Source organism: Natator depressus, chromosome 2, assembly GCF_965152275.1.
Source record: "Natator depressus isolate rNatDep1 chromosome 2, rNatDep2.hap1, whole genome shotgun sequence".
Lineage (NCBI taxonomy): Eukaryota > Metazoa > Chordata > Testudines > Cheloniidae > Natator > Natator depressus.
In genome coordinates, this window is record NC_134235.1 from 121,171,134 (window position 1) to 121,185,481 (window position 14,348).

At 41.8% G+C, this 14,348-nt stretch overlaps 1 protein-coding gene across 1 annotated transcript in view; it reads right to left on the reverse strand.

The window, feature by feature from the left end:
• The window catches only part of CDH6 (cadherin 6), a 125,355-nt gene extending 111,949 nt beyond the window's left edge, over window positions 1-13,406 (reverse strand). The window contains exon 1 of the mRNA XM_074944985.1: window positions 13,128-13,406. The gene's annotated coding sequence lies outside the window, so the exon portion shown is untranslated. The remainder of the gene's footprint in view (window positions 1-13,127) is intronic.
• Between the last annotated feature and the right edge of the window lie 942 nt (window positions 13,407-14,348).

The window sequence follows — 14,348 nt, forward strand, 5'->3', positions numbered from 1 at the left end:
ATTAAAAAATTATTCAGAAGCACAAGAGGAACAAACTCTTGAGCTCTGCTAAATTCTGAATCTAAAGGACTTACTCCTCACAGATATGCTTAAAGTTCCTGATTGCAAAACACTTAAGTACTTAGTTTAAGACCCAATGAAGTCAGTGGGACATAACAGCATTTAAGCATGTGCTTAAATGAAGTCCAACGAGGAGAATATTCTGATTGCAATGCATGGAGATAATCACATGACAACTCTGAAAGGAGAATATAGACCAAAGAAGACAACAAAAATAAAAACAGTTAATTGATCACTTTCTGGAAAGCCAGAAGTAATATGAGAAATGTCCCTTATAATGGGCTTAATATTAATTTCTTCTTTGAAGAAGAACTAGCCACTTCCAGACCATGGATCTAGCGTTTAGAACTTAAAGCCCTTGAGCTCAAGACAAAACCAAGCTGTTGATTAAAAGAGAAGCTGCAGAGTCAAAGCTAAGAGTTCAATCAGGGCCATGGAAAACATCAGTGATGCTTAAACAGCATCTCCTTTGAATCTTTTAGTATTTCACTGACTAGTGCAACTCAAGCGACCGAAATGTTTTTCTTACTGCAAGCCAGTTGAGCTACCAACCTCTAGTAAACACTCTCTTTTCCCTTAGCACTGCAGGGTATGACCACTATGTCTAACCCCTAAAATAAGCATGAGCATTAAGTCCACTGAAGAATAGATAAGTGGAAATAAATCTTTCTGCACAGGACCTGAATTTGAGGGGGTCTGGGACATGGGGACGTTAAGGTCATTTTAAAATAAAGATCTGCAGAACTGGAAATTTAGCATTTTTCTATTTTTAGAAATATATATAAAAATAGCCTTGACACAAATGGACCAAAATAATTCTATATATGTTGTAAAGGAGGTGCTGCAAATGAGGAGCACCTCCTTTACAACATATATAGAATTATTTTGGTTTTCTACTGGTGCAAATGAGCACAATTTCGCCTAGTATCGGTTCTGGGGTTTATTCCTACTCCCGTTCCATCTCCACCCAGCAGCTGCAGGTCCAGCTCAGTTCCTCCCCACTCCTTCTTGGTAGTGGAAGCAGTATTCCCCCAATCGGAGTCTAGTCTGGTACCAGGCCAGTCACTGACACAGATTAACTAGTTGCACAGTATAAATTATGACCAAAGGAGAAGAGAATTGGTCTCTGGGATTCTCTGCCAAGTAAATTTTAGTCGTGTCTGTCTAGATTCCATTCTTTAGAATAACATTTGCTGGATGCAGTCAGTTCTTAGGCATGCAAAACTGGGGCCCAATCCTGGTAGGTGCTGAGCACTCCAAATTCCTATTAATTTCAGCAGGGGTAACGTGCTTGGCACCTAGCAGGAGGCAATTCTCATTTTGCACAATGTGTCCCATCACATGATGGCAGGGGCCAATTCTTCTCCCACCCAAGTCCATAGAAGAGCTCTCATTTACTTCAAAATGGGACTGGGATCAGATCCTGAAAGAGCAGTAAAACAAAGTGTGCTTGAAATGCGCAGATGAGTATTTGTTTCGGATGCAGCAGAAAATAAATAATAAATGAAACTGTAAACCTGCATAAGGTCGATCTTTTTCCTAGATGCAAATTAAGATTTAAATATCAAAATGATAGGCTTCTGCTAATCCTTCTTAGGCAGTCATAAATTGTTAATCAGACTCTAGGCAGTGTTGTTTAATACCAACTTTAATAAAATAGCTGCCTGCAGCAGAAAGACAGTTGGGATTCTGACTCTATAAAAGTTTGGTAGCCGCGTCCACATTTTTATAGCCTGAGGCTCTCAGACTAACATTGATACCAACCTCTTTGAAATATGCTCATTTTTTAGGCTTCTAAATTATTAAACACCTTATTAGTGGAAAGATTAGATGGGGGGGAGGGGAGTCATTTCTGTATGAAGGAAAATGGATTAGAAAAGGAAGAAAAGTTGAGGGAATATTTACATTAAAAAAAATCCAGCTCTGTTGTTGATATACAGAGGTAATTTATAATTCATTTAAGAAATGAACCCATCAAATTATATCACAATGCATGACAAATTGCTATTGTCGAGCTATCCTGCAATAAATTACAAAGAATCATTCCTGTCATAGTGAAACTTCTTTGTGACTTAACCTTGTAGTGACATTGCTTTTTTTTATTATCCCCCTATTTTCCATAGGGCTTGACTTATGAAAAATCTCTCTATACCATCATACATTAATGGGGTGGAAAGTTTCACCGTGTGACATAATCATGATGCCTATCAAAAAGAAGCTGTTCTGAATATTTAAAAAATGTCTTCCCTTTATTTACTTGTCAGGTGAACAGATTTTGGATTAAAAAAATCCTTAAATACAATGCATTTTTTGCTCTATGTCCAGAGCTGCTTGTTAGCATGCTAATTGTTTGGCTTCATATGCAACACAAAGCACACTCATTGCTTTGAAGTGCTTATTCATGATGCCACAGATATTAGAGTGTATTTCTTAATTACAAAACAGGACAATCCCTCCCGCTCGCCCACATTCTGTGGCTCTGACTGGTTTCCGTAACCAGCAGGATAATCATTTTGCCACACAGAAACAGATAAGAAAAAAATGTAAACAATTTAAAAAGCCATTTTAATTTAACAACAAATTGGGATCTGTACTTTGTGCTAAATTAGCACTGTGAACCTCATATCCATGCATAGCAAGGCTCCTTGTTCATTACTGCTTAATTAATCAGTCATGTTTCCATCTAAATGAAAGTTTTCTCGCTCTCCCTATCATCTCTAATATCTCATTGCAGACAGCGCATCAAGTTAATCTTGCTTGCATTAGAAAGTTACTTCTGATGGCCCAACTCTGCTATTTACAATAACTCATTTTAGAGCCCTGGGCGAATACAAATTTGTATCTGCCTCCAATCTTCAAAAATGGTCCCCGAACATCCGTGGATTTGCAGGGCTCTACTCATCTTTTGCTAGTTTGTGGCTGAATCCTGTTTGTTCTGCTCTTGTGAGTCATCCTACTTGAGTCAATGGGCCAGGAGCATGAGAGAGGCAAGCAGTATATGGCCCTTGATGCTTCATGTAAGGACAAGCAGTCTCATTCTCAACAAGCAGATGTCTAATGAATTTTCAGAATTGTGACACAGCTCTCCACTACAGTGTATCATCCCTTTTGCTTTTTGGTGGCAGGACTGTCACCAAATATAGGGCTCGTCATTTTTTAAAAAAGAAAAGAATCAAACAATAGATAAGCACATAGAGGTTTAGGGAAAGAACAGCAACCAGTAAGTATATGAGAAAAGATGAAGGGGGACAGTGACTGAAAACATGCACGCTAAATGCACTTCATTCCTTCTTTATTTCTTTGGGAAAAAAAGATTTATTGTATTCCCTTCATAGAAGTCAGAGATGGAAAATACCTGTTAGATCATCTAGTCTTTTTGGACCATACTGACCTGGCTCCAGTCAAACACAGTGTTATGCTACCCTTTTTGAACCTGCGGTCTCTGACAACAATCTACAGTACATGCTGAACATTCATGGACTCAAATTCTAGGGAGTGGTTTCAGATTGTCTTGTGCTGCTGCAAGCCCTGAATGCGTTCTGAAGCCAGTTACTGAAGTCTTCCTCCTAGATGACACCACAGATTAACTAACCCTCTTGTGTTCTGACCATCAGGGACTGTCCCAGGCCTTTGTAAGATAGCAGACAGACAGTAGGGTGGTGAGGGCAGGAAACAAATCTACAGCTGAAATGCTGATCTCGGATGGAAAGCTATTTTTAATGTCTGTCTTGTTAAATTTGAATACATCAGTAATCACACACAATATACTTGCCTATTTAATATTAAATGAGCAGTCATAACCAGCTATAAGCAAATCCTGAGAAATCCTGCTGTGTAAATTTGCTCTGTTAGGGTTCAGTGTAATATTTCCCCTGAAAATGAGGATGTGTGCTGTATTTTAACCTAGATTTGTGACAATCAGCTTCTTACCTCACATTTACCAGCCTGGTTGAAATTACAACCTGTTGCTAAGGAAAATTATGATACCTTAAAGTGAATGAGATATCTGGCAGCTTGAAGCATATCTAACAAATGGATTACAGTAAATTAATGAGGCACCATTTTAAGAAATCCTGCAAAAAACATCCTAAAAGTGTTAAAATATGATATTTCATTTCACAGCAGAATAAATTATGTGTGGAGACAAGTGGAAGCCTGGATTTTTTTTTATTTATTTTTTTTTAGAAAGGGAAAAAAAGCCCTTTCTAGAAATCAAAGGGCACCCTTTTATTTCTGACAGGGAAGCACTGCCTTAAAAGCAGTAAACATATTCAAAGAAACCTGAGATCACAAGATGGCTGTGAAATAGTGCCATCGCGTGTAAATATTAATAAATAAGATACATTGGGCCCAATTTTGCCCTTGGATGTGTTACTCTTGGTGGAATTCTGCACCACTGTGCAATGCAGAATTTTGCAGAAATTAATGTGTGCACAGAATTTCCTTTCCCCCACAGAAACGGGCTGCAATGCTGCTGGTCACCAACAGGGGGCTGGACTAGAGGACTCCCTGAGGTCCCCTCCAACCCTGATGTCCTATGATGGGGGGGCGGGTGTCTGGGCAAGGGGGTCCCTGTGACTGGGCTCTGGGGGGAGGTAGAGACACAGGAACTGGGTTGTCATAGGGGTTTCTTTCCCTCTCTACTCCTGAGGGAATGTGTGTGTGTGTGTGTTACAGACATATTTACTGACAGGTATTTTGAAATAAATTACCAAAATAATTGAAATTGGTGTGATTATGTAGTGTTATTTTGACAAATAAAATTTGCAGAATTTTAAAATACTGTGTGCAGAATTTTTAATTTTTTGGTGCAGAATGCCACCAAAATAATGTGTGCACAAAGCTTCCATTAAAGTCTAAATGGAGACATGGGCATCTGAAGACAAAATCTGGCCCACTCTGAAGTCTTCATACATATGTCCAAACCTCTAGCTCCTGAATATGGCTATATTCTAGAATGGAACCCCTGCTAGTCAGGCAAACCCTTATAGTATATTATTCCACCCCCACCCAAATATTCTGTATGTCTTCTATATTTCACTTCCTTGCCCCATCACTGCTAATTAACAAGGGCCACCTCATCCTTGCAGATCTGTGGTGAGGAATCTGACCCCATGCCGTGCAAGTTGTTCTATGGGTTCATTGTGGGTATCACATTTAGCAAAGTTTTCGGTGAATTGTTCTCATTTCTAATTAATTTCCTCCTCCTTCCTGAGTTATTATTTAGTGATACCACGCCTAGTGTTTTGGAGGTCACAATATGGTCACCATAGAAGCAATTGTGGTGGTGTCACACATTGCATTGCAAACTCACGAGAACCTTCCAGTGAAACAGTGAAGCAAATTATTAGCCCTGTCAACTTCAGTAGGACTACTGATGTGCTTAAAGTTAAGCATGTGCTTAGTGTTGTTCCAGATCTGGGCCTGGCTGAAGGAGGCCAGAAAGTCCAGCAGCATGAGGAAAAAATTCCTATGTTTACAAAGAAAAAGCTTAATAACCAGCAATGATGGGAAAGGAAATACAGTAACAGTTACTTACACTTAGAAGGAGTTTTGACAAAATATACAATTCTGAAAAATTATTTGGCACGGCTTTGATTGTCTAAAAGAGCAAGGTTAGTGGACTCAAACCTTTCTTCTGAATCTTTTCCCTTGCAGCAATGACAGCTAAAGTGAGCTCTCATTTCACAAAAGGAAATTGTCATTTCATGAAAGGGATTCCAAATGTGTGTATTCCTCCTCTGTGATCTTGCCGAATGCTGTCTCTAGCTCTTATTACTGCAGATCTGTTTGTCTAGTAGGTTGAGTGCAAAGTTGAGACAGGTGCTTTTTAGGACTAATCCAGCCCTACCACTATCCCATTTAATCTGTCTGCATTTACACTACTTTCAGTGCCACAGTACCTGCGTGCTATTGACACACTGTCCCTGGACAAGCAACCTCCCTGTGGCTCAGTTTACCTACCTGTGCAATGGAAATAATGCATGTGTGTTGTTGCAGCCATTTTAGTCCCAGGATATTAGACAGACAAGGTGGGTGGACCAACTTCTGTGTCATACATCTGGTGAGACCTTTGGGGATGATGATTTGTTTCTTGCATTTGCTCAGGAAGTAGATGTTGCCACTAAGGTTTTTGCTTCTTGTTTCTTCATGTTGTGGCATTTCCATTTCAGATGGCTAAATTTTATATCCTCCACTGTTGTGTGCAGTGAAGTTGTAGCCGTATTGGTCCCAAGATATTAGAGAGACTAAGTGGGTGAGGTAATAGCTTTTATTAGACCAACTTCTGAACAATTACTTCACCCACCTTGTTTCTCCCATAGAACCAATAATGCAGACCTACGTTACAGGGACGTTAAAGTGTGATTGTCTTGATGTGCAGGGGAGAAAGGGTCATAATGTGACTCCTTCGTCTGCTGCACTCAGCCTGCACTGCATGCCCATAATGTAGCTTGGGGAGGAAAAGAGCAGCCTTTATGGGTCTAATACTTCCTCAACCCCCCCCCACCCCCACCCCCACACAAAGTGGGCAAAGGCTTGGCTCCACAACCCAACCTGCTGGCCAGTGCAGCTGAGCCAGCGCAGATGGAGAAGTGATCAGTGCCATTAGATAATGGGCTCAGATCTCTACCCCAAAAAGTAAAGGAGGAGTAGACTGTGACTCAGTCAAGTTCCTGGTCTATTCTAAAGCTGGTCAAAAAACAGGGAACACTTTCTTGGATACATCTTTCACAAAGCTTTCGTACGTTTCAGCTAGTATTGGCGCTAGTCCAAAAAAAAGGCAAGGTATTTGGTTTTTTGTGGAAAAAAAAAAATTAGCCAACCCCCCATACTTTTAATTTTTTTTTAAATTTTGAAATTTTTTGACCAGCTCCAGTTTGCTCCAGGAGCAGCATAAATGAGCAGAACAGAGAAGATGATCAAGTGGATAGGGTGCTACCATGAGATTCTGCTGACCTAGATTCAAACCCAAGCTCTGCCCCTGACTTCCTCTATGACCTTAGGCAAGCCCTTAGCTTTTCTATGCTTAAGCATTGCCCATCTCACAGGGATGTTATGAGGATAAACACATTGAAAGATTGTGGGGTGATCAGATAGAACTTGGCTTTGTCCTGCATCAGGGACAATACATAAGCTGACTCCTTAGTATCTATAGAGCACTGTGAAAATACAAAGCAATCTATTTGCTCGAGGATAGTTCTAATTCTCTTTTCTTATATTTATGAAGAAATTACTCATTTTTAATCATTAATGCCAGCAAGATGGTACTTATCAGAAATCCTACAATAACAAACCACTGTGCACACAAAAAGAAAAAAATTCAGAAAGAAAACAGATTTCACTTGCAAGCTTCCGGAAGAAATTAAAGTTAGCAATGTGCTTTTTAAAAATATGATGGAAAAATACCTGGATCCCTTTCAAGGTGTAAGAAAGAACATTCCCCCTTAGGCTATAACTTTTGTGTTTGTAGCTGGGATCAACCAAGTTTAGTCTTAAAATCCTGATTCAAATCCTCTTGATCACAGCAGAGTATAGGCAGCCTAACCAACTTTAATGCAGAACAGATTTTTGTTCCCATCTCCTTATGGAATACAAAGTGGAGGCTCCTTCATAGACAGATATTTGCATCCCAATTTTCTTTTTCTTCATGTTAGGTTTTACACTTCACACTAAAGCTGAGCTCCATGCTAATGATCATGTTGATTGAACAGCATTTGTTGTTTCAGGAGCTATTAACTGCTGGATGAAGTGCATAGGAGTGGATAGGAGTCTCTATCTTCCACACAAATAAGCACACACCTGCAATACCTGTGGAAGCTCGACTAGTGTTTAATTTCTGTGCTAATTTTCAATCTCCACTGACCCTTATCCGAGGTCCTCCTGCTCTGGTTCCATCATTAGGTGCAAAAGCGGAAATGCTGGAAAGACACACTACCTATTACTGCAAAACTATGTTGTGGTGTGTCACTAGGGAAGGATTGGGAGGAGACGGTGGACATTTATATTGCAGTTAAATGTAAATCACATGGCTACAATTAAACACTTTCTGTGTGTGTATATATAACCTAGCAAAACCACCTCATTAATCCATAAAATATCTGCCCACCATGCCAAAACAAAGCCACTATTACACAGGCTACTTAACACAACAAGGTGAGCACAGTTCCTGAATGGGAGCAGATGGAAATGTATATGCTATGCTTCTGGCAGAGCAGGGGGGGGATGTCTGGCTTGTGTCTTTCAGGCTGGGTGTGGGACGAGGGAATGCAGTATCTGCGTAATCCTGGATTGCTCACCTGAGTGCTGTCAAGTGGTCTGGCTCCATCACAGTTAAGTCATCACTTCTTTGTTAAAACACCTTTTTTGGGATGCTTTTTGGGAGAGCAGTGGCCTTGCAATAACTCAGAAAGGAGACCTAAGTTTAGACTCTCCAGGCTGGGAAGGCTACCCTGCCAGCTAGAAGACCCATGAAAAGGAAAGACAATTTCACATCTCTCAGCATTACCTAGGGTGACCAGATGTCCCGATTTTATAGTGGCCTTTTTCTTATATAGGCTCCTATTACACCCCCCCCTCCAGTCCCAATTTTTCACATTTGCTGTCTGGTCACCCTAGCATTATTCCTTGCAGCGGATTTAGAGAGGTTGTGGGTTCCTAAAAGGTAGACCTGCCTGCTCACTCCTCTGAAACACAAGATGACTGCTAAGATGTAGGCTCCTGAGGGAGAAAAAATGACCGGTGGTGTGGGAAGATCCTTGCGGTTGTAAGAGGACTCCAGTAAAATGCATTAGGTTTTGGAGAGTTTTAATGAACAATCCGTATAATCTGAGACATTCTCATCATGGGACACCCTCTGCAACAAAGTCATATTTCTGTTTATAAACAACCTTCAACACCCAGTGCTGGACAAGATTTACAAAGGAACCAGTGCTATACCAATCCGTTGAAGAAAAGACAATACTGACAATTGGCAGCACCCAGTGTAGAGACCATGGCTCAATTCTGCTGCCAATTAATCCAGTGTAAATTTAAATTAATGGAGCAATGCTGATAAAGGTGTGATCAGAATTAGGCTGAATATTGGGCTAACAGGACAAGGACAAACAGGAGGAACGTAAATGCACTAGAGAAGCTTGTTCTTACGCCCACGGAAGACAAGGGGAGTGCTGCCATAGCCTCTAACAAATGTAGGATGGGCCCTAGGAAAGGAGAAGAGAGAAGGTTTTTAAAATGAGATTTATAACGAAAGTAAAACAGGATGGGGGAGGAACCCCAAAACACAACTTTTTGTATTGTTTTCAGGCAGTGGTTTCTCATCAAGTTCTAATGCAATGTCGCAAACAATACAATTGACAGATAACTATTTCTTCTGCAGTTCCCTTGTTAGCATAATGCTCCTGATGCTTTGCATTTATTATGCATTATTCAATGTGGTTTTTTTATTATTTAATTGAAATAGGGACTGATGATCTGCTTTTGTGCCTTTTTTGTTAGGCAAATAAGGCAGATAGCAGCTGAGTTGAAACACTATTAAAAAAAGAAAACCCTACATTTCAAACTGAGTCACTTCTCTGTCCTTATTAACCAGGGATCCTGATTTCTCCAGAGCCTCAAAATGGGCTGCCATGACTAAGCGAACCAGCTTCTGCCAGATTTTATCTTGCCTGGAACACATTTCAAACTTCTGAACCAATATTTAAACTGCAAGTCGAATCCTGCACAGAGGCAGCAGAAGAGATTGATTCACCAGCATGCAGAGCTGTTAATCTATTCTAATTCATAGTTTCAGGGACTCATCCTAAATATTGTAAGGTATACAGCAAAGGAACAATGCATGGCACTGCACAGCAGGGAAGATTAATCACAGCTGACGCTAACTGGCTAGTTTTTGAGAGTTGTGTGGCTAAGTGATTACAAAAACTAAAAGCCCTTGAGCAAAGCCGCACAGCTACGCTAGCTATCCTAGTCTTCAGGGGGTTAATTTAAGAAATCTGTCAAGGACAATAGCTTCAGTCGTGTAGTTCCTCCATGCTCCCTCTCACGTATAATAATGGTAATCAAAAGCCACCTTAAACCATTTATTTTTTTATTTTTTGCATCATTGCAGCAGACTCATTGAAGAAATTACCATCATTATGCAACATGCTGTGTACCATCACAGCAGGCTGCTCCCAAAGTATTTTATCAACTTTGTTTTTATAGATTTTAGTTGCTTTTTACCTTTGTAGTTAGTCATTTCTGGTGAGATTCATAAGCAATTTTTTGAGCATCTTGAGCCTTGGCACTGGGAAATTCCAATAGAAACCAAATGTCAATGCAGACAGCACACCAATAAGTCAGGCAAGAGCTGGACAACACTGTCATTTAAACACGAACAGAATACCAATGCTCTCCTACACATGGATTATTAAAGCAGCCCTGCTACTATTGTGGAGGCAGGCATGGATTAAGTGAGCCAACAGAGATCCCATCCAAATCTAACCATTCCTCAAGTCTATAACTAGGAGAAAATCAACATGTTGACATCATCTCTTGCAAGATGAAAATAAATTTAATGAACTGAGTGGAAGGAGGATTGGGGAGGCTCAGGACTTGAGGGACGCATCGTATCCTTGAGTTGCACATTAACTTTATTGCTTGTAGGGGCTGCCGTCTGTGTATGTTCTGCTAACCATTCAGAAGTTCTATAAATTGAAACATTTTCAGCAGAGAAAAATATTTTTCTTTAATGGGGGTGTTTGCTTTCAAGGAAGTCTCTCAATTAAATATATTCTGAACAGCAGAGTGCAAAATGCAAACTTTACTTTTCAAAAGGAAAAACTATCTTTAGCACCAGATTACTACTTGCAGGGGGGAGCTGTGCAGGTGGAGAAGAGGCAGAAGACAGATGCATATTTCTAACAGTGAACGACCGGGTAGAAAAGGATGACTGTGCCTATAACTGTAACCTTTGGAGTGCTAGCACTGAACTATACGAGAGCCATGAACTGGTGTGAAAGCTAAAATACCTAGAGCAGCATTCCTCAATGACTACGCTGTGGACCAGCACTGGTCCCTGAGATCTCCATGACATAGTTCAGGAAGGCAGAAATCTGTTCCCTGGTATCAAAAAGGTTGAGAACCACTAAGCTTGAGAGACTAATAAATCCCCTACAGGGACCCCAGGTTGCCAGGTCCTGAAATGACTGCAAAAATAATTGCAAGGAATTACAACTAGATTAAATCAGTGCCATTTTCCTTGAAAATGTATTGCTACTTCTGATAGTTTGCTTCCCCCCCCATCTCCAAAGTCAATCACAAGCGAGCAGAAATATGTCCAGAAAAATTTTGCAATGCAGTGTAAAGTCACAAGCATATGAGATTATATTTTTACAGTTGCCCTGGAACATAACATTGGAGGGGGGGGGGAGAGAAGAGATTCCCTGAAATATTTATTAGCACATTTGGGCTGTTTAAGGAAACTATCCAATTAGTTCTCTGCTGCCAGGCCTATTAAAAAAAAAAGTGTGTTTATATCCATGAAGAAGGAATCTACTTAAATTTAGATCTCTAGCCCTCCACGCTCTTCACACACGCAAATGTATTGCCTCAATTGCCTTTAAAAGGAATTTTTTTTAAAAATAGGGATGCACCAGTACCCTCACATTATACTGCTCATGAGCAGCTGTTAATCATATTTATGGATTACTTAAACTAACATGCAAGCACCTGCACATGGAACTGACTGCACAACCGATATTTCACTATAGAAAATGCATGAAATAAGCCTTTATCTTGATGGGGAGAGTTATGTTTATTTTGATTAAAACTAGGGACTCCTACCCAAATTCCATCCTGAATTACAATAGTTCCAAGGTGCTATTAAATATGGTCCCATGAAAGGATGAACAGAAACAATGCTATATATGTATTTATATACACGCACAATACACGGGTATGTGCGTTGTCATTAACTATTCCTGAATTGGCATCCTTTCCCTTCCAGTTTTGTTTCAACAACTGTAAATTAAACAAAGGGCTGACTTTACACTCAGTAAGCAAGTTGGCTACCTGATACCCTTTAAGGTTTTGCTATCACTCTAAATCCTAGGTGTCAATAAAAAAAGGTGCCTCATTGTCTCTTTTTGGAGAAAAGTAGCAGATCTGGTGTCAAGCCGGGAGCAATTTTGGTCATTAAACTTCTTGATCCTTGAATGTCAGCAGGAGTCACGTAGGTGACCATCCACTTGCACTTACAGAGTACTGCATTTAACTCTCCATAAAATATGGATTTTATTGCAGCAGTGACAGGAATGCTTTCCACAGCCCCTGACCGCCACAGGGACTGCCGGATACAACTCTTTGCACAAGAAGCATATAAAACAGGGTGAGATTTATTTATCTATAAAATATAATTTCACTCTGTAACAGGTAGCGACAGGGCGACACCAGTGCCTGAGCCTCATTCACTGCGAGGTATGAATTCAGTGTCTCTCTGTGATCACGCACCCCCGGTCAAATGCCTCCCCCCCATCATCCCCTCAAGAATTTCACGAGTGTCGGTTTCTAGACGGCTCCAGCACGACCCCCCGGCCCGACTTCTCCTTCGAGGACGCCCCTCACTTCAAGCGCGCGCCACGCTCAGCTCCGCGGCGCCTCCGCCCGGCCGGGCGACCCGAGCGCTCCCGCCCCGCGTTCCTTGCTCTCGCTCGCAACCTGCTCTCGGCTCCCGAGCCCAGGTATCATTGCAGGTACTTTCTGAACAAGCTGCTGCTGCTGCCGCCCCCCCCTTTGGCTAAAGGGTCTTCCTAGTGCCCCTGAATTTGCAGCAAGACGCCGCGTCTCTTTGCCCTCCTTAAAATGACACCAAATGCACGTGAATTGCCAGCGGCGCCCGGCCCAACCTGCGCCGGCCGCCGGCGCGCACACCCAGCGGCCGGGGCGCGCAGTGCCCCCCAGCACCGAGCTGGCAACTTTGCCAAAGTGGCGGCTTTTTCAGGAGCATTCGCACCCGACCAAACGAAAGGGAAGGCGGCTGCTCCTACGTTAAACTCGCCCTGAACAAGTCCAAAGCTTGATCTCCTTACCGGTAAGAGAAGAGGACAAGTGCTCAGCCTCAGGCAGGCATACAGCGGCCGGCGTGGACACCGTGCTGCGTCTCCGCCTGCTGCCCGCCACGCTGCCTGCTACCTCCACGCCTGGATCTACTCGCGTCTAAGTGCGGCTCGCTCTCTCCCAGCGTCACTTTTAACTCTGGCATGCAGGGAGCCGAAGCCGAGGGGGGCTCTCTATCTGATTGGTTTCCATTCAGTGCTCCTGATTAATAATAATAATAAAAAAAAAAAAAAAAAAGGAAACCACCCTCCCTCACACACACACACACACACACACAGACAGAGAGTGCTCTGCTTCTGCAGCAGCAGTCGGTATGGGAAGGTTAAGAGCTGGGGGAAAGCAGGCACTTCCAGACACACAGTGATTTGCAAGTGAATGCGGTGGGAGGGTACAGGGGGGAGGGCTTTGTTAAAGGACCCCCCCCCCTCCCCCCGTGACTGACTCTGAAGCCTAAAGCAATCAGCTCTGTCTAATCTGCTGGTAGTGATAGTAAAAGCAGAAAATGGAAAAGAGGTTAAGACATGCTCATAACTTATATTTGTGTGCGTCTGTTTGGCGGGAGGGGCAAGGGGTGTTTAAGCCTGAAATGAAATTTCTGCCCTTTTTGTCATCAAAAATGACTGCATTATTTTTTTCCCCTTGCTAACTTCCTGGACCTTCAAATCAAGAATTCCCAGTGAAATACTACCTTGCATGACAGTACGTAGATGTGGTGGCATGTGAGTACAAGCGTGCAGCTTCTGTCTAGGTCATGTGGACAGCTCATAGAATCATAAAAACAGTTTGCCCTTTGGGCACGAGGCAGGTGTGCGTGTACCACACCTAGCACAATGTGGCCCTGAAAGGAAGCTTTGGGTAATAAATATAAACATGACGACAGAAATGAATGGTCAGTTACATTTTGCCTATCAGGAGCCTAGTGTATCCCCTTTATATGTATATCATTGTTCACTATAATAGTGTTTTTCTCATGCTTTGAACAGTTTCATTGTTAATGTTGCAAGCTGTGCAGCTTCTAACACTTGCCCTGGAGAGGATTCCATAGCCCAGTGTGGGATTATTATGAATCTTTTCCCTGATTATTCAGCCTATAAATTTGGCCTTCTCAATTTTTCTCTATTATTCCCAGTTACACCCTGCAGTACAAACCCAAGTTATTTTCCCCCCCATTCTAGGGGAAAATTGTGTGCTGA